At 45.4% G+C, this 21075-nt stretch overlaps 1 protein-coding gene across 3 annotated transcripts in view; it reads right to left on the bottom strand.

The window, feature by feature from the left end:
• Positions 1–9610, bottom strand: part of RFX2 (regulatory factor X2) — a 71180-nt gene extending 61570 nt beyond the window's left edge. For all 3 annotated transcript variants that reach the window (XM_082255764.1, XM_082255763.1, XM_082255762.1), the window contains exon 1: positions 9439–9610. The gene's annotated coding sequence lies outside the window, so the exon portion shown is untranslated. The remainder of the gene's footprint in view (positions 1–9438) is intronic.
• Between the last annotated feature and the right edge of the window lie 11465 nt (positions 9611–21075).

Consider the following 21075-nt stretch of genomic DNA (forward strand, 5'->3'; position numbering starts at 1 on the left):
GAAGACATTCACATGGGTGGACTGATTGGGTCCGCCTGTCAGTTTTTTTTAGGCAGAACCGATCAAAGCAATCATTGCCCTCTATGGAGCAGCAGATGTCAAAGGACATGTGTTCGTTGACACCTGCCAATCCAATCTGCCTGTCCACTACAACCAGATGGGGATCCATTACCCATCCATCTGACAGATTTAATTGGATGACAATCGGTTGGAAACAGACGGGCGGTCTGTTTCCATCAGATCGCCTCAGAGAACAGCGGGCTGTGTCTGCTTTGCAAAAGTGGAGCAGACACAGGCCTGTCACCCACCTGCTTAGTGGAGTCCCCCCTACCAAAAAGGGGCCTAAAGTCTAAAAAAGAAAAATAATGCAACCACCCCATTCAAAGTGGAACTAATCCCTACCATCAGATCTGGCGTTTTAGGATCAGAGCAGAATCGCTGCCCATGATCCAAAATCACACTGCAGCAGTGGCAAAACACACCATGCATGCTTGGGTGCCATTAATTTCTGGTTTCGCTGGGATAAGTCTCATGGCAAACAGCACTGCACAAAGCTTGTCACCCTGAAAAGGAACAGGAGCTTCTTTTGGGTGCCAAGCCACGCAAAATACAGCACGACAATCGTGGCAAAACTGCACTGAATTTATGTACCATTAAAAATAAATGGCACCTGAACACGCATGGTGTGTTTCGCCACTACTGCAGTGCTATTTGGAATTGCAGGCAGAATCGCAGCGATTCTGCCCGAGATCCTGAAATGCCAGATGTGAACGGGGCATAACAGCCAAAGAAGCTGCCATCTTAGCCTCTGTTTGATCCGCAGTTGCCATGGTGCTGCACATGTGATCAGTTAGGATACCAGCCATTTGATGGCTTGACACTTCAGTTAGTAACTGACAGTTTTCATTCACGAAATGCCTTGAATGGAACTCTTTTTGGAAATCATTAAAGCAATGGGTTTAATTCCGCTTTAAAAAAAAAAAAAAAAGTTATGCAAAGAGATTTTATTGTTCCGGATCTAGGAAGGATGATAACGAGACCCTCATGCAGCTGTTATTTAAAAACTGCTCCGATGCCATCACAATCTTAGAACAAATAGATGACTTTATTGAGCTTGGGCTGAGATCTTGCTTCCTGCTATTGCTACAATACAGCTCAGATGTTGCCAATGCACATAGCAAAGCCGAGTTGTGATGTATCCAAGGGCAACAAAAATAAACAACCCTCGCTAGTCGATCTAAAGAGACTGGAAAACACAGGATGAAGCCAGGAAAAAAAGGGGCAGAGGGTTGTACTAAACATATAAATAATAATATAGTATCATCCTTGCATACCAGAAATATTAGATTGATAAAACAAAGATCGCTCCCCAATTACTATAGATACATTTCAAGGGGCTGCCCCGGAAAATTTGGGACTACCGGAAAGCGCTTTGTCACAGTGAGCTCCCAGCTGAATGGAACAGGTGTGAGAAATAAGATGACATCTGCTCATTCGGATGGCAGGAAAGTAAAAAAAGCTTTCTAAATCAATATGATGTACTGCAGAACGTGTCTGATTTTTACTCCTGTGACCTTTACCCTGCATGGCTCAGATCAGTACAAAGTGACTGCAGCAACAACAAGTGTGCTGTACTCTCTCTTTAAGGACTCGTTTGCACCTGTGGTGGGGGGGGGGGGCAGTAAAAACAGGCAGCCATGCTGCATTATTACTACACCCAGCTGCTATGGCAGCCATACCAGGGCACATGCCTTAGGGGCAGTGCTTTGCAAAAATTAACCCCCCCCCCCGCCCCCCAAATCGGGTTCAGCAGCTGCCAGCCGGAAAGAAGACCTATTCATGTAAATGGGAACGTGACGCAATAACCTTGCAACTGCATGCAATGCACGAGACCGCAGTACAGCGGTGTGGCCTTTTAATTAAAAAAAAAAAAAAAAGCCGTGAGCAACCGACAACTCCTCCTGTCAACTGCCCCCTGAAAAGTGGGCATTTGACAGGTTGCTCTTCAGAGGGCTACCGCTAGTGTAAATGAGCCCTAAGGGCTGGTTTACACCACATGCAGTCAGACGCATTATTAAAGTGGAACTTTGCCCAACAGGGAAAGTTCCCCTTTATACCTTCTTCCCCCCTCCTCCTCTTTGGAACTTTATTTTTTTTGGGGGAGCGCAAGTACCTGGTTTTGACAGGTACCCACTTCCAGTGGGATCGTAGGTGATCCACCAGAAGTTCTCCACCCCCCACAACCTTCGGAGACACATTACAGGTCCTAAAAGGCTGCAGGACTATTCGCAAAGGGCAGCAGAGCTCTCGCATGCGCAGTGGGAAGCCTGTTGTAAGGAGACACAGCCGGCTTCCCACAGTTAACATGCCACTGCCAGGGATCCAAGACTACCAAAGAACCTGCCCAGGGGAGGAAGGCGCTGAATCCTTGGACAGATAAGTGTTCTTAAAAGTGGTTGTAAACCTCAGACATGAAATATGAGCAAAGCCGACCCCTCTATAGTGTGTACTTGCCTCAATTAGGAGCACTAAGGCCCCCTTCACACGGGCTTTCCGATCAGGTCCGCCTGAAAAACTGATCGGATGCTCCATGCACCTCTATGGAGCAGCGGATGTCAGCAGTGACATGTCCGCTGACACCCGCTGCTATCCAATCCCTAAAATCCAGATGGATGGAAACCCTATTTTCCATCCGTCTGCAGGATCGGATGAAATACGGACAGGCGGTTCATTATCATCTGATCTCCCATAGAGGAGAACGGGGATCTGACAGGTCTGTCTCTGCAAAGTAAGCGGACACAGACCGGTCATCGAAGCGGCGATCCCCACTAAGCAAAACAGAGTCTGCCAGGCGGAAAGCCCCTGTGAAAAGACCCCAAGTGTCATTTCTGTCTGCTATGCTATCAGCACTTCTAATAAGTTTTCCTGGCACCAAGAGAAAAATAATGATGGGGGAGGGAGCTCCATCTGATTGACAGCCTCAGCTCTGTTCCTGTGTGCCCTTCTCTCCAATCAGCTCTGCAGAGTGGAACTTCAGCTCTCCGCCCCCTTTTTTCTGACACGTCAGACAAGATTTATAAATTCTGAACTTTGAACGGATGTAAAGAAGAGACGACTGCAGATAAACAGGTTCAACTTATGTAGGATCATCTCTGTGTATTATCTGAGGATAGTCCCTTCACTGGGTATATGTGAGGGTTTACAACCACTTTTACAGCCCATTCAGACTGGCGCGATCCGACTTCGAGGGGCGACCTGTGAAGTGGCGGTGCACAGTGTGCGGCGTGACTTACAGGGACTTCACATAATGGAGGTCTATGCAAGACGCTCCCAGGTCGCCCCTAAGTAGTACAGGACCCTTTTTCTAAGTCGGAGCGACTTGTGTCCCTCCTATTAAAACGGGTCCTGTACTACTCAATAGCGAGCGACCCACCGCGACTTGTCAGGTGACTTGGTCGCCTGACAAGTCGCGCTAGTCTGAATGGGCTCTAAATTAAAAGTTAGAAGCGATTTGTAGCTGTTGACTTCATTTAAAAAAAAAAAAACAAAAAAAAAAAACAAACACACACTACAAACGCATATGCAAAAAAAGTTAAATGTACTTCAATGAGCCTATTTTTCACCATTGTGGTGCCTTCATACAGGTTATGAAAAAAAAGTACAGCATGCTACATTTTTATTTATTTTTTTTGAAACACAAAACATTAAGTGCCGGTTCACATTTGTGCGATGCGGGAACGCTGCGAATATGCAGCGTGATCCCGCATCAAATCTGCACCCCTGGCAGGTCACACTGCCATATGCGATACGCAGGGGGTGTCAATTAAAAGTTAACGACACCCCCAGTTGCGATCGCATATCACAGTGCAATCTGACAGTTCGCACAGAATCGGATTGCACTAGTGTGAACCACTATGCGATCTGATTCTACTGCGGATAAAAAAAAAAAGCCTCATGTGCGAGTTTAGTGCGATTGCGGTGCAAATTCAGCCATACAAAGCATATGGCTGAAATTTGCACCGCACATGAGATCGCATGTCATTTAGGAGCAGTGCGCGTCAAATTATATGTGATCTCCATGATCGCACTAATGTGAACCGGGGCTAAAGCTGAGTGCACACTTATGCGAATTGGATGCAGGTTTCCCAGCATCCAATTCGCATTACAGGAGACTGTGACCGGCTCTCAATGGAGCCGGCTCACATCGCCGGGGTGGCTGCAGAGCGCATTGCACAGGGGTCCTGTGCGTCTTTGGCTCCGTTTTGGGTTTGAATTCAGGCAAAAAATTGGGCCAGATTCATCCCTGAAATGGAGAACAGGGACATACCGGACCCCCGCTGTGAGTCGCATCGGTATTAGGTGTGAACCCAGCCTAATCGAACGCACATATCACATGCAAATAAAACCTAAAAAATACAAAAATATGCCTCATATGCATTTCAAATGTCTGTAAACCACTGAACAGCACCCTGAACATGATGATTAGAGTGTAAACAAGCCCTTAAAGAAGATCAAGTAAGGACCCGTTCCCTCTTGTGCGACTTTAAAGTCGCACAATTTTACCGCGATTTTGCCATGACTTTGTTGCGAGTTTGACTTGGCTTGAAGGTCTTTGGACCTCAAAACGCATCAAAAATCATGCCAAAGTAATGCAGGGACTACTTTGAAGTCGGTGCAACTTCAAGTCACACAGATATGAATGGTACTCATTGGAAATAATGGAGAACGACTTGTCATGCAATTTTGCAGTCCCAAATCGCATGACAAGTCACACAAGTGTGAAAGGGGCCCAATGTAACTAGGTTTCCCTAATAGACAACAGATCTGTCTGTGTGTGACAAAACAAATTCCATAAAATGATGCCCAAAATCAAAAATGACATGAGATGTATTTTCCCTTATTTGTTTTTTCTGACTCCCCCTGTCCATTCACACTAGTCCGACTTGTCAGGCAACTTGGTCAGCCTGACAAGTCACGCACTGTCGCGGTCCATTGACTGGTACAGGACCCGTTCTAATAGGAGCGACACAAGTCGCTCCGACTTAGAAAAAGGGTCCTGTACTACTTCGGGGCGACCTGCATAGACATTCATTTTATGTAGTCCATGCAAGTCGCACTGCACGCGCCTTCACAGGTCGCCCCCTAAGTTGGAGCGACACAGTGTGAACCGAGACTTACATTTTTATCTGTCAGTAAATCTGTCATTTTTAAACTTCCTATACCAGGGTGACAACTTTGTTTGTTCTGCAGGAAATCACAGAACAGTGATGTCACCTGGTAGACCCACTAATCTTAATGTGCCCATACACACTTAATAATAAATAGATTTGTCAAACAATCTTTCCTGATGGAGATAATAGTTCTATAGTCCAAAACCCATTTGGTCAATAGAACACACACAGGGAAGTGAATTATAATTTATAGTTAAGGCAGAAGAGTAAGGTCGGCCATACATGGTGCAAAATTCTTTCCGAAAAATCTGCACGATTCCCCCATCAACACAAACAGTGCTGACAGGGAAATCAGCAACTGTCTTCTCCTGGCGGGGGAAGCCGTCCCCATTGGCAGTAATTGTCACCAGCGATAATCGCAGGAGAATCCGGCAGGCTGGTTCTACCCAAGTTTATCAAATCGATCAACTTGCCCACAGGCGGTTTTTATCATGTATGGAGAGATTTGAACCGTGTATGGTCAGCCTAACCTACAATCGCAAGTTATCCACTGAAAGGCCACTTTCACACAGGGCGGATCCGTTTGCTCAGCAGGAATCGCTCCGCTAAGCAGGCGGATGACAGGTCCATCTGTCAGAGTCCCGTTCTCCATGGGGAGATTGGATGAAAGCAGACAGCCTGTCCAGTTTCATCCAATCTGACTTGCTGGACGGACGGCGAACCTATCGCAATCCTTCTGTCTTCAGCAGATCTTGTCGGATCGGATGCCATGCGGGTGTCAGCGGACACATGTCCCACTGACATCCGCCTCCCCATAGAGGTCAATCGGTGGCCCCAATATACATTACAATCTGACCATAGAAGCAGCTTAAAATACACCAAAACTATGCAATAGGAGAATTTATGTACTTGTTGGTAAAGCTATAGGGAACTGTGCAATATATATATATATATATATATATATATATATATATATATATATATATATATATATATACACACACACACACACACACACAGTAAAGACCTATCTTTTCCATCCAACCAAATTGTATCTATCTAACCAGGCGGGCCCTTATACTTGATAAGTGTTGGTAGAGCTGTGCAATCAGAAATATATTATATATATATATATATATATATATATATATATATATATATATATATATATATATATATATATATATATATATATATATATATATATATTACATACACACACACATACATACAAATATACATACACACACACACACACAAATACACAGTCACACACACATATACATATATATATACACATACACAGTCACACACACACATAAATACATACATATATACACACACACACACACACACACACACACACACACTATGAAGACCTCTCTTTTCCATCCAACCAATATGTATCTAACCAGGCAGGCCCTCATACCTCATATTTGTTGGAAGAGGTAAAGTAGATTGTACAATTAGAGATACAGACATCTCCTTTAGGCTACGTTCACATGCTAGCGTAGCGGACCGCGATCAGAATCATCGCGGTTCTGCCCACGATCCGGAAATCATTGCAAATCGCGGGACGCCTGTGCGTTGCCTTTGATTTGCAATGGCATCCCAAAATCTGTGCGATGTTGCCGCGATTTCCGCCTGTCGAATCGCGGTAACATGGCGCAAACAAAATCGCGGGTCGCATGACGCCCCAAAGAAGCTCTTGTACCTTTTTTGGGTGTCATGCCACCCGCTATTTTTTTTGCGCGATGTTACCGCGATTCAGCAGGCGGAAATCGCGGCAACATCGCACAGCGTTTGGGGTGCCATTGCAAATCAACGGCAACGCAGAGGCGTCCTGCAATTTGCAATGATTTTCGGATCGCGGGCAGAATTGCGGCGATTCTGCCGCGGTCCGCTACGCTAACATGTGAACGTAGCCTTAGGCTGGCCATACACTATACAATTTTCTTGTTCAACTTTCCTTTAGATTTACCAAAACCAGATAATATAAGTTCAAACCTGAACACTTTCAATTTGTATGCAATCAGGCAGGCCCTTGCACTACATAGTTGAAGGTAAATCTAAAGGAAATTGAATAAGAAAATTGTATGGTGTATGGCCAGCCTAAGTTTTACAAAAGCTATGTAATAGGAGGACAAACCTAAACAATTCACTGAATTCCAAAAAATCAGGTCGAACCCTACATGAGCTGATGGCTATCTAAAAGGAGATTGCAGCATTTATGGTGAGCCTAATGTTTGTACAATCTCCAATAGTTCTGCCACCAACCATGCAATGTAAGGGCCAGCACATTGGATAAATACGGCATGGACTGGTTGGGATTATCCACATAATACATAGTCTTCCATTTAGAGGAGAACCTGCAAAGAATATACAATTAGATTATTAGATGTACGGTCACCCTTAGGCTGACTACACACTATGGCCCAGTGATGGTGAACCTTGGCACCCCAGATGTTTTAGAAATTCATTTCCCATGATGCTCACCTAGGCTGCAGAGTGCATGAGCATCATGGGAAATGTAGTTCCAAAACATCTGGGGTGCCAAGGTTCAATGAAAATGGATACTCCCTGTACAGTTCCCTTTAGGCTGGATTCACACTGCTGCAGCCTGATTTGGATTCAGATTTCAGTGCGATTATGTGGTGCAACTCAGTTGTGGTTTCTATTCTCGATGGGGCCAAAATAGTACTGGAAGCGCATCAAAGTAGTACAGGAACCTTTTTGATAATCCCGCAGTGCTGCACCAGTCGCATCGATGTGAATGGACACCACAAGTACAGTGCGATTCCCATTGTTGTGCGATTCTGTGCAACTCAAATTGCAACAGTGTGAATGGAGCCTCTGAGTTTCTAAGACCCCATTCAGACTGGGGCGACACGACTTGGTGGGGCGACCTGTGAAGTCGCGGTGCACAACGTGCACCGCCACCTTGGTGCGACTTGCACGGACTTCATATAATTGAAGTCAATGCAAGTCACTCCGATGTCGCCCCGAAGTAGTACAGGACCCTTTTTCTAAGTTGGAGCGACTTGTGTCACTCCTATTAGAACGGGTCCTGTACTACTCAATGGCGAGCGACCCACCGCGACTTGTCAGGTGACCAAGTCGCCTGACAAGTCACGCTAGTGTGAATGGACCCTAAAAGCCATGTAACAGGAGATCAAACCTAAACAATCTATTCTAGATGTATAAAAAAAAAAAAAAAAAAAAAAATCACACAGACCCTTGTGCCACATAGTCGTTGGTAGGTCCATACACATTACAATCTGGCCAGAGAATCAACATTAGATTTACAAAAACCAAGTACAGTACTAGGGAAGACCTATCTTTTCCATCCAATCAATTTGTATCTAACCAAGCAGGCCCTTCTACTACAACGTTGTTGGAAGATGTGAAGTACAATCGGATTGTAACTTGCATGGGGAGCATAAAGGAGTTTGTACAATCAGATTGTAACATGTATGGGGAGCATAAAGGCTGTACATTTAGATTAGAACATGTATGGTGAGAATAAAGGGGGCTGTACAATCAGATTATAACATGTATGGTGAGAATAAAGGGGGCTGTACAATCAGATTATAACATGTATGGTGAGAATAAAGGGGGCTGTACAATCAGATTGTGACTTGTATGGGGAGCATAAAGGAGGCTGTACAATCAGATTGTGACTTGTATGGGGAGCATAAAGGAGGCTGTACAATCAGATTGTGACTTGTATGGGGAGCATAAAGGAGGCTGTACAATCAGATTGTGACTTGTATGGGGAGCATAAAGGAGATTGTACGATCAGATCGTCTTTACAGCAAAGTATTGACAAGTGCAGTAAATGTTGGGAAGGGAGTGAGGTCAGGGTGACCCTGAGAAAGGGGTCCGGTAGGTGAGATGACAGCCGGCCCATAAGGCACCCCAGAGATCTGAGCTCGATATAAACACATATTCCCGCTGCTATGGCAACCACTAAACTTTAGCAGCGCTTTAAAAGTTCCCCTCTACCTATTGGTTAATGAGCAGGCCATGGCTAAGTGGAAGCAGCTGCTGCTGGCTGTCTGTGGATAGGAAATGAGAGATCTGTATATATAAATATATATGTATGTAGCGATGACTGGATAGGATATCCGGCGGCAGAAAGGTTTAATAGGCAGAAAGCGGCCGAGTACTTCTTCCTCTCCTCCATTCCTCCTATCTACTTCCTTCACCCCAGCTCCCTGCCCTCCCAACCTTGTGGCAGGCTGGGCTGTACGGGTGAGCGCTTCACCTGCGTCCGGCGGGTTGCCTGCTGATGTGAAAGTTGTGGCCCCGCGGTCTCCGGGCTGCTCCTCCGGCCACTGCTGATCGTGTGTCTCCGGTTGGCAAGTAACAGTCTCCACGGCTACAGTCACTATGGCGCCGGGGGTCTCGAGGCAACAGTTGCTATCCTCTCCCTCTGACGTCACCCTCGTCTTTTTCCCTGCCCACATTTCCCTCCCGTTGCGTCCCCATTGGCTCCTGAGGAAGTGACGACAAGACGTTCGTCAAATAGTGGCGAGCCAGTAAAGGAGCGCCCCCCACCCTGCTCTCGGTATCAGTCTCCTTGACACGGGAAAAGGGGCGGAGCTTCGGTCTCGGCGCCGGCTGTGGCGCGCAACGGCGATTGGCTGGGGGTGGGGGGGAAGGGCGGTTACTAGGGCAACCGCCAAACTCCGTGCAAGCTGAAGCGCGGAAATATTGTGCTGTTCCGCGCCGTTTGGGAAGTGACTGGAGAGGCTAATCCTCCGGCCGCTCGTTATAATAGGCCCTGTGAGGAGAGGAGTTGGCTGTGACGTTGTCAGCTATCACTCGGCGTACAGGCTGTGGTCCACCTCATAACTTTTACATACTCCATAGCTCTTCCATTAGGCTGCATTCACACCTGAGTGTAGCGTCTTTCTAAGGTTTTCCGCCCTTGTTTTTTTGCACATTTTAACTTGCGCGTGCTGTGAGCTGTGGAGTTTATTTTTATTAGCCAATAGAGAAAACTATTATCCGTTATTTATTGTAGCTTTTCATCAGTATTTATTTATTTATGTTTATATTATTATAAATTTTATCAGTATTTATTTATGTTTATTTTATTAATTTATTACTTTTGTATTTTGTTAGGGTTATTTATTTATTTTTTTGTTAGGATGGTATTAATACTACTAATATTATTATTATTCTATCAAAAGAATAAATATTAACCCCCGGAAGATTTTACCCCCTTCCTGACCAGTGGGTATTTTGCGATTCGGCACTGCGTGACTTTAACGGACAATTGCGCGGTCGTGCGACGCTGTATCTAAACGAATTTGGCGTCCTTTTTTTCCCACAAACAGAGCTTTCTTTTGGTGGTATTTGATCACCTGTGCGATTTTTTTTTTTTTTTTGATCACGCGCTATAAACAAAAAAAGAGCGTCAATTTTGCAAAAATAGCAATATTTTTCACATTTTTTTTATATGAAATTCCCCTCAAAAAAAATGTAAAAATCCAAATTTTTTAACATTTTCGGCCAATTTGTTTTATGCTACCTATGTTTGGTAAAAAAAATCGCAAAAAGCGTATTTTGATTGGTTTGCGCAAAAGTTGTCGCGTTTACTAACAAAGGGAAAGATTTTTGTCATTTTTGTTGTTTTTTTTTTTTTAACGCGTAATGGCGGCGATCTGCGATTTTTTTTTTTTTTTTTTTTTTTTTTTTTTTTTTTTTTGCGGTACTGCGACATTGCGGCGGACAGATCGGACCCTTGACTGACATTTTTGACACTTTTGGGGTTACCAGTGACATTTCTACAGTAATCAGTGCTATACATATGCACTGTTACTGTAAAAATACACTGGCAGTGAAGGGGTTAACTTTTTTTGAAAGGGAGGGGCTATGTGTGTCCCTAGGGGCGTGCTTTCTACTGTGATTGGCTGTGGCTTCAGATGTATGAAGAGTGATCAACGGTTCTACATAGTAGAACCGTATGATCATCCTTCATACACAGGGAGAACTGACAGGCAGCTTGTTTACACAAGCCTCCTGACTTTCTCCCTCTCCCCCGCCGATCGCAGAGTGACCGGCGGACATCGGGTCCACCGGTCACACGCGCGGGGGGGGGGGTCCGTGACCACGCCTCCGGGGGCGCGCGCTCGCTCCCTAGACCCTCACAAGCTAGTGACGTAGCCCTACGTCACTTTGCCTGTGAGGGGCTGACTGCCGACGTAGATCGGCGTTAGGCAGTCGGCAAGTGGTTCAACAATACAAATAAAAAATAATTTAATGAATGTGATAACCCTTAAAAAAAAAAAAATAAAACACCCTAATGCCTCGCACACACGCAATGATTATTGGCCGGGAATTTTCGGCCAACGTCCGATCGGCCGATTGTCGGCTTGTTAGTATGATGCTTCCGACAACCGACTCCGACTTTTCGGCCGAAAAAAATCTGGTGTGCAGGCTATAAAATTTTTGTTGGCCGTCAACACAACGGCCGATTTTCCGTCAGTCAGTACAGATTTCGGCAGACAAAAATCTGATGAGCAAGACTGGGCATGCTCAGAGAAGAAAAAACACACAGAAAGTAAACCAGAACATGACATCACTTCTGAAGTAGATTTTTTTTTTCCGAGAAAATTCGTGCGCAGTCTAGGCACATTCCAACCAACAAAACACAACTCTGGACAAAAGTCGGATGATCGGTCGGCCGATAATTGTTGCGTGTGTACGAGGCACATACGGTCCATTCAGATCCGCCTGTCAGTTTTTCAGGCAGATCTGAACGGTCCCCCATGCATCTCTATGGGGCAGCTGATGTCAGCGGAGACCTGTCCACTGACATCCGATCCGTCAAAACCGGACAGATGGAAACCCTATTTTCCATCCGTCTGGCAGATAGGATGAGAATGGACAGGTGGTCCGTTCTCATCCGATTCCCCCATAGAGGACAGCAGGGATCTGACAGCTCCGTCTCCGCACACAGAGAAGAGACGGAGCTGTCATCAGCCTACTCAGCTTCGGCAGAACAGACGTGTTAAAAGGGGCCTAACAAAAAAATAAATAAATCAATATCAATAGTAGTAGTATTTTTTTATTTTTTTTGTTCATGTTTGGGTGTTTATATATTATAATATAATTAATAATATTTATTTTTTAGTCTTAGTATTTATTTATGTATTACATATTATTATTTTATTTATGTATGATGATTCTAAAGCCCCGTACACACGTACCGATGGTCGGCATACAAATGTTCCTCTTTTCTCCCCGGGATGTCGGTGTCTGCTGAAAAGTGCAAAGACAGCACAAGGACAGCACAAGAATTTTGTCCGCCGACTGCAGAAGTGATGTCATGTAATGGTTAACTTTCCCTGTGTTTTCTATTTTCTGAGCATGCCCAGTCTTGCAAATCTGCGGTCTGTCGGCCGAATTGTGTACTGACAGGCGAACAATCGTCCATTCTGGTGTCGGCATACAAAAATTTTCATGTTTGCAAGAAAGACTTTTGTCCGCGGATTGTGCGCAGACATCTGTCGGAGGCACCATACTAACACGCGTACAATCGGCAGATCCTTCGTCCACCGACGTTTGTATGCCGACGATCGGTACGTGTGTACGGGCCTTTAGTGTCCATTCACACTGGTACGATTTTTCAGGCGACTTGGTCAGCCTGACAAGTCACTCACCGTCGCGTCCCATAGTGTAGTACAGGAACAGTTCTAATAGGAGCGACACAAGTCACTCCGACTTAGAAAAAGGGTCCTGTACTACTTCGGGGCGACTTGCATAGACATTCATTTTATGAAGTCTGTGCAAGTCGTGCCCGAAGTCGCGGTGCACGCGACTTCACAGGTCGCCCCAAAAGTCGTGCCGCTTCAGTGTGAACTTAGTCATTTGTGCATTTATTTTACATTTATTTATTCATATATTGTTGCTATTTTTTTCAAATATTTTATTTATTGAAAGGTAGGAACAGGCAAGTTCAAGAAACACAGCATTGGCAAACATAGATCCGCTCGCACAGTGATACATCTCACCAAATGTTAAGTCAATAATAGAGAACATAAAGTGTCGGGAATAGTAGTTATTTAACCATAAACTTATCCTATTTGAAGCTGAACCGTGTAGGCCAATCTTACAATAAGAAGGTTAGACTTGCCCATTCTTCCCCCTTTTTTTTTTTTCTCTTTTTTTACTTATAGAGAGTAATGTAAGGCCCCTTTCACAAAGGCAGACCGTTCAGATCCGCCTGTCAGTTTTTTTGGCGGATCTGAACGGTCACCCCATGCATCTCTATGGGGCATCGGATGTCAGCGGAGACATGTCCGCTGACATCCGATCCGTCAAATCTGGACAGAAGGAAACCCTATTTTCCATCTGTCCAGCAGATTGGATGAGAATGGACAGACGGTCCGTTCCCATCTGATTCCCCCATAGAGATGCATGGGGACCTGACAGCTCTGTCTCCGCACACAGGGTGGAGACACAGCTGTCATCCTCCTGCTCAGTGGGGGATCGGCGGATCGATCCCCCCGCTGAGAAAAACAGAGTCTGCCTGACGGACTCTGTGTGTGAAAGGGCCGTAAAGGTGTGGAAAAAAAAAAGAGGAGGGGGGAGGCGTATAGAAAGTGTTATGGATGAGAATAAGTTGCTCTGCTTAATTCCATAAGGAGTAGCAATTTTTATGTAATCCATGGTCCCTTAAGGACTTTTTTTCTGTCGTAAAGGATGAACTACTATTTAATCTTTTCATTTGAGCAGGAAAATGTGCACAAAAACTTGCGTTTCTATTCATTTCTATAGGAATAAAAACGCTTACATCTGCCTGATTCAAGCTACAAAAAAAACTCCAGAACTATAAAAAACGACAATAAATTGCTCTTAAGCCCCGTACACACGTACCGATCGTCGGCCGAACGATCGGCCGTCTTTTGTCCAGGGCTGTCGTGTCTGTTGAAAACTGCAAAAGACTGCACACGAATTTTGTCGGCCGACTGCAGAAGTGATGTAATGTGATGGTTAACTTTCCGTGTGTTTTTTCTTTTCTGAGCATGCCCAGTCTTGCAAATCTGCTGATTGTCGGCCGAATTCTGTACTGACTGGCGAACAATCGGCCGTTCTGGTGTTGGCCAACAAAAATTTTAATGCTTGCACAACAGATTCTGTTCGGCCGAAAATGCGCTGTCGGAAGCATCATACTAACAAGCCTACAATCGGCCGATCGGTCGTCGGCCGAATATTTATGGCCGACAATCGGTACGTGTGTACGGGGCATTAGTGCAAATAAAGTGCAAATAAGCAATATATCTCATGGACATAGGACAGAACTTAGCGTCCTATAAAGTGCTCTCAGTGCAAAGAAATGCAAAACAAACATAAAATATAAATTGATCCCCAAAAATGTCATAAGTCCATATAAAGTGACAAGTGCAAAAACCAGTGGAAATAAATCACAATCTCTGGTGATAAGCCGTGAAGGTGGGTCCACTCGTGCTCCCCCCCCCCCCCTCTCCAGGTCCGCACTCACCAGAAGACCAAACAAATGTAAATCTCCTTCTTCACCTCAATGTACCAGATCACGGTGGGGGTGGGGGTTAGGGCAGAAGATGAAATCCCTACAGGGGTCACAAACATCAGCTAAACAGCGATATATCTCCTTTTCCACTTCAATACGCCCAATCATGGGGAGTTTCCATCACAGGTTTATAAGGGTAAAAAGAGGCATCTCATAGCATGATTCCATATGAGATATATTTTTATTCAACACAAGTAAATGTAAACGAACAGAGGTTAAAAGCCTTAAATTCCAAGCTATCTGTTCCGTGCGCTGTTTCCGGAATCCGATGCGTTCCACGGACCGGAAGTAGCGCGTTTCGAATGACGGCATCAGGAGCAGCGTCATTTGCGTCTATCCCGCTATATTTATACTGTGTAGTTGCCAGGCAGCAAGGTGAACAACAAATGTATATTGGCATCTATGACCGGAAGACAACGAGAGTGGTCAAAGGGTCAAAGTCCCCATCAACATCCAGGATCCCAATATACTTTAATACAATCGAATTTGGTATGAAGAAACAAATTTAAAAATGTCTGCTGAGCGATCCGCAATATGCAAATATAGAGTGCACTTGAGATAACCTCCATAAATAAAAACATAAATACAAAAATAATTCAAATATAATTTTACAACAAATCCTACCATTAATAGAGAATACAATACATCAATAGAATAAAAACCATAATAGCTTATAGTCTATTTGTAAGCATGGTATTTTCCCTAATCGTCTTTCAGGACAGGCACCTTGAGAGAACCTGGCTCCCCCCTTCTCAGGAAACACCGCCCCAATTCTTTGGATTTAAGCTCCCTGCCAGCTTGCTGCCTCAGTTCTGGTGTTTCCTCCAGAGGGGAGACACGGTCCAGGAACCTAAACTGAGCAGCCAGGGGGCTGGGGCTATACATTTCAAGAGGGAGCCAGGCTCTCTCAAGGCTGGCTGCAGTGCAGGGATCATGGGCCGGAGGACAGAGCACACTCACCTGCAAGGCCGTGCATCGTCACCCCAGTCCTGCTCAGGGGAGTTTATGGGCTGGGGGGTCCTGTTCTCCACGCTCGGGGAGAGCGTTCGGTGGAAGGAATAGCCCGTCTCCCACTTTGCGGCAGGTTTGGAGTGATCGGGCCGGACGGCGGGTGACGTCATGTCCGGCGGAGGCGGGCACTTCTGCTGTCAAAGGTCGCGGCTTCCGGTTCCAGGTCGCGTAAAGGAGAGCGGGCCGGACGAATCAGACTGGTGCGTCGCAAGCTGGGGGACAGCTTCCAGACAAGTATGGCAAGCCACCCCAGGAAGATGTCAGAGGCACAGGCCACAGCGACCGCTCCTGGGGAAGCCAGCACCAGCTTACCAAAGGTAAGAAACCCTGGGGTGGTGTTCCCTTACCTCTCCCCCCTAGCTCCACTGTGCTTTCTCTTTCCCCTTGTGTGGCCTCAGGGGGTTGAAGGAGTGTTTATAGGGGGTACACTGGGGATCTTGGTGGTGGTCATCCCTAGTAACACTCCCTAAGGGGTCTTGCTTCAGCTGGGGGTCAGTGATGTTTTACTTTGTCCTTATGTATTTCAGAGTAAGACCTTGAAGAAATCTAGGTCACCTCATAGCTCTAAAAAGAAATGTCCGTCATGCAAGGCTACAATGGGGAATTCCTGGTCCAAAGCGCTCTGCAAGGATTGTCTAGACCAGTGGTTCTCAAATCCGGTCCTCGGGACCCACTAACAGGCCAGATTTTAAGTATTACCTTGGGGGATGCAGACTAGAATACTGCAATCACTGAGAAGCAAATGAGATCACCTGTGATGTAATTTAGTTATCTTGCAAACCTGGCCTGTTGGTGGGTCCCGAGGACCGGATTTGAGAACCACTGGTCTAGACAGCTTAGTCAGGGAGCATGAGGAAGAATATGGATCTTGCTGCTTCGGTCAAAGAGCTCTCTAGCACCTTTCAAACCTTTAACCACTTTAATACAGGGCAGTAGTGCCTTGAGGGCTAGATAAAAGGGCCGCATCTGGCCCCCGGGCCACAGTTTGGAGACCACTTTGCTAGACCATTTGGTGCCCTTTTTGATTGCATGAGAATGTACTACAGCACAAGCTATATGGTTTACTGCACTCCGGTGCATGTGTATCTTATTCTGAACTGGTTTTGCTCAATGTCGCCTTAACTTCTAATGAAACTTTGATGGGGCTGTAGATTGTAGATTTACATTGATATAGGAACGGTAAGGCTGATATTAGACAGATGATTTCAGCTTTGCGCTGGATGTTATAAGCATGTGTTTCTTGGATTTCTTCCAGCTAGTGTTAAATGAACATAAAATAAGTAGAACCATGACTTAGTATACACAACCCATACTTGTCATTTGTAATACTGAATATCTGACCCTATGATCAAAAAAGGGCTAGCAGCATAAAAACACCAACCTAAGGGGAATGGTAGAACAGAACACCATAAGAAGAATATTAGGGGAAAAGCATCAAGTAAGTTTACTAAGGTCCTTTACTAATAGCTTGATGCACTTTGGTATAAAGATCAAGAAAGCCAAAAAGTGCATGGTAACGGAAGGTTTCAATGTCCCTACAGTAATATGTGCTGGTATTTATGGTAAGATGCTACTATATTTAGGCCTCATGCACACTTGGCATAAAAAAAAAAAAAAAAAAACATTGCTTTTACGGGCATTTGGGGTTTATGTTTTCAGCCTGTAAACACACAAATATGTTAGCCTACTATATGTGTCCGTGCCCACATAGGCGTTTACATGCATTTTAGAAGAGGATCGTTTACACACTTTAAAAAAAAAAAAAAAACATCACCAGCACATTCAGGAGAGGAGCATTTGGGCAGAAAAACAACATGCCAATGTGCATAAATGCGGTTTAACCGTAGATGCATTTAGGCACGTTTGTGCATTAATGCCTTTTATTGGCCAGAATAAATGCATAGTCTGGCCAAAAGAATGGAATATATTAACCACTTTACAACCGGAGGATTTTGCTGTCTTCCGTCCAGGCCACTTTTTGCGATTCGGCGCTGTGCGACTTCAACTGACAATTGCGCGGTCGTGCAACGCCGTACCCAAACGAAATTTACGTCCTTTTTCTCCCACAAACAGAGCTTTCTTTTGGTGGTATTTGATCACCTGTGCGATTTTTACTTTTTGCGCTATAAACAAAAAAAGAGCGTTTATTTTGAAAAAATAACAATATTTTTCACATTTTTTTATATGAAATTCCCCCCAAAAAAGATGTAAAAACCAATTTTTTTAAAAGTTTTTTGCCAATTTGTTTTATGCTACATATGTTTGGTAAAAAAAATCGCAATAAGCGTATTTTGATTGGTTTGCGCAAAAGTTATTGCGTTTACTAACAAAGGGAAAGATTTCTGTCATTTTTGGTGTTTTTTTTTTAACGCGTAATGGCGGCGATCTGCGATTTTTTTTGCGGGACTGCGACATTGCGGCGGACAGACCGGACCCCTGACTGACATTTTTGACACTTTTGGGGGTACCAGTGACATTACTGCAGTAATCAGTGCTATATATATGCACTGTTACTGTAAAAATGACACTGGCAGGGAAGGGGTTAATTTTATTGGAGAGGGAGGGGTTAATGTATGCCTGGTGCTTACTGACGTGTAGGGGGGGAGGTGACTATGTGATTCATGGACAGATCGGATGTCCAGCTATGCTGAACAGTCCGATCTGTCACTCCCTGTCACTATGGAGATCCGCCCGCTGTGTTTACACACAGCGGGCGGATCTCCAGACTCGATCCCCGACGATCGGGTAAGAGCAGCGGCGATCGCCGCTGCTCCTCCCCTGGCCCGACTCCCGCTGTGAATGAAAACAGCGGGAGCGAGCCTCCGGCGGCGCGCAAGCGCCGCCCAGAAGGGGAGGAGTCCAGTCACGTTAATACTACGTGACTGGACGGGAACGAGCCACACTGCCGCAGTACTATTACCGTAAGCGGTAGTAAAGTGGTTAATGCCAAAGTCGTATAAACGAGTGTGCAAAGTGCGGCTTTTACTGAATTTTCTAAGCAGCTTATTGCCTGCTAGGAGAAAATACCTTTAAAGAAGCTGAGCAAATGTTCAGTGTGCATGAGGGAACATGAAGGAATATGTACATTATCAGAAAGAATGTGTGTTAGGGCTCATATATACTTGCTTTGACTTTAACACACATTAACCATTTAAGGACCGCCCAACGCAGTTATACTGTGGTAAACAGCCCCTCCTGCGCAAACCGACATAGGTGTACGTCGGTCGCGCGCCTGCAGCTAGTGGGCAAGCGCGCCCTGCTGGCAGCGCGCTCCAGCACCCACTCGGCAACAGGGACTTGGATGCACGGGGCAGGTGGCTCCGATTGCTGCCTGACACCCGCGATCGTTCCCCGCTGAGAGAGAAGGACGGTCAGCTATTGTAAACACAGCTGACTGTTCTTCTCTCTGGAATGATTACATAGTGCTTGTGATCCTTCTATGTAGGATTACAGGTGCTGTGATCTTTTCACAAGCCTCCCCCCCCCCCCACAGTTAAAATCACTCCCCTAGGCTCACATTTAACCCCTTGATTACCCACAGTATTAACCCCTTCCCTGCCAGTGTCATTATTACAGTAACAGTGAATATTTTTAGTACTGATTAGTAATGTGACTGGTCCCCACAAAAGTGTCAAAAATGTCAGTTAGGGGTCCGATCTGTCCGCAATGTCACAGTCCCGCTAAAAATCGCAGATCACCGCCATTACTAGTAAAAAAAAAAAAAAAAAAAAACGACATAAATCTTTCCCGTAGTTAGTAGACGGGATAACTTTAGCGAAAACTAATCAAAATATGCTTATTGCTTTTTTTTTACCTGTAGCAGAAGACAAAATGGCCTAAAATGTTAAAACATTTTGATTTGTATTTTTTTTTTTTTGGGAATGTTATGTAGCAGGATTCCCTGCCGTTTTGTTAGATATGGGTCCGCCTGGGTTACCGCTAGCAACAACAGCACATTTAAGCATGTTTCTCCAAGTGTGAGCACTGAGACAATGACCAGTCCAGTATCTTTGGGGTTTTGTATTTATTGAGAACTTGGATGGGAGAAGGGAATGAGTGGGACACTCCTTTGGCTCAACTGTGCCAAATTGCTAGGGACAACTGAAAAATGCAGAATGGCGCTGACTTAATGCTGGCTAAATGCCGGTCAATGCCGGTTGAAGCTGGTTAACGCTGGCTTGCCGCCTGCTAACTCCAAACTGCCTTTGGACTGCTTTCTTGCATAAAGAAGTCCTTTTTGAGCTCCCTTAAGCACTCCTTGCTGAGGTAGCTACTTGTTCTACTGCTGCGCTGCTGAACACTTCAGGGCCCACACTGGCGCCCCCTTTCACTTACTTATCTTCGGGGCTTAGACACTGGCACCCCCTTTCCTAAGCCTTCTCCATTTGTTAGCTGGCTCCCGGATCCCCTTGACCTTCTGGAGTGGTCCCCTCTCCTAGGCAGACCCCTGGGCAGTTTCAAGTACTCACGACACTGTTTTTCCCCGAAACTTCTGCCCAGCAGCTCCTCTCAGTCCACAGCACTCTGGATCCCTCTCTACAGCCCAGCTCAACCTTCGTCCTCTAGGCCGACTGCCCAGGACACCCTCACTCACGCTGACAGGAGGAGAGACAGCCGTCACCCTCCTCCTGGGACTATACTTCCCGCCAAAGACGCCCTGTCACATGCTCCCCTCAGACTTATAACTTATCCCAGGGTGCATTGCGGCAAACTCCGCCCACTGAGATAGCCATAAGCCCTGGTGTGCTATTGGCTAGGTTTCCTCCACTGTCCAATAAGAGCCCTCATTGGAAACAGTGGGGAGACTGCCCAGGCTCAACAGGTCACACCTGGAAACATGTGACAGCCTAACTAAATGATCAGGCCCCCTTGATATGCAGACAGGGCCACCTATATATGCTTTTTCCTAGCACCTACCTAGGGGGGTGCTACATCCATCCCCCACCAAAAATGAGCCATGTCCTCATTGGCTCTGAGGCAGCTGCCTCCTACAAAAATCTGCCAAAAATCTGGAGTATCCCACAAACTTGGAAAAGGGTAAAAAGGAAAGAAACGAATGTGCAAACAATTTACGTGAAAAAATATATAGACATCTTTATACTGTACAAATACTGTATACAAATTATTTAAGGTGCATAAAAAGGATGCACCCCCCCACCAAACAAAAATCCGCTGGGTGAGGATTAAGCAACTATACACATCCTGACTATCTGCCTCTACCGTGAGCCCACCTGTAGAGAAATGAAAAGTTAGTCATATTTCACATACATCCATTACAAGACTAACTACCTGGACCTTTGAATGAGAAGACCCTCCCCGCAGGGGTGACCT

The sequence above is a fragment of the Pelophylax lessonae genome, assembly GCF_965119305.1.
Source record: "Pelophylax lessonae genome assembly, chromosome: 1".
Taxonomy (NCBI): domain Eukaryota; kingdom Metazoa; phylum Chordata; class Amphibia; order Anura; family Ranidae; genus Pelophylax; species Pelophylax lessonae.